The following is a 703-nucleotide window of genomic DNA, read 5'->3' as shown; positions in this document are numbered from 1 at the left end:
TATATATATACATACAACAGGTTTCTTTCAGTTTCCGTCTATCAAATCCACTAACAAGGCTTTGTTTAGCCCGAGGATATAGCTGAAGACACTTGCCCAAGCATAAAAAAGTGGTATAGTCACGGTTGGAATGTCTTTGATGATAGATCCGATTGATCAGAGGTGACTTATGTGGGGTCGCTAATCTGTGACTTCATTCCCACACATTATCATAGATTTATGCAAGACCTTCGAGAGAAAGTGGAATGAGATTGCTTTAAGCACGGCCCTACTAAGATGTCCTCTCAAAATTTAAAGGCGCTTGAGACTTTTCTTATCATTTTTGTTTTAGCGAAGGGCCCGTCGGGTATTCATGGGTCCTTCCTTGATGCTGTAGGTCCTAAACCAATCTACTCATTGAACCCCTCACACACACGCGCACAAACACCTCTAATAGACACTGGATTTATAGCTACATGTTCCCCCGAGAAGGGTCAAAGCAAACTCAATTTCGGCGGTATTTGAACCCAGAAAATAAAGAGGTATAATTAAACAAGTTCAACTTACTTTGTCTGAGAAACAACCGGTTTTACCAAAGAAAACCTCAACAAGCATATAAATAAATTACATAAAACATATTAACTTACTTTTTCGTCTCCTCAATTACTTTGACAAGAGTTGCTGCTCCAAATGCTTTCGTCAAAGAAGCTATGCCAAATAAGGT

This window comes from Octopus bimaculoides, chromosome 12 (assembly GCF_001194135.2).
Source record: "Octopus bimaculoides isolate UCB-OBI-ISO-001 chromosome 12, ASM119413v2, whole genome shotgun sequence".
In the NCBI taxonomy this organism is placed as follows: Eukaryota; Metazoa; Mollusca; class Cephalopoda; order Octopoda; family Octopodidae; genus Octopus; species Octopus bimaculoides.
Note: the sequence above shows the minus strand (reverse complement) of the source record.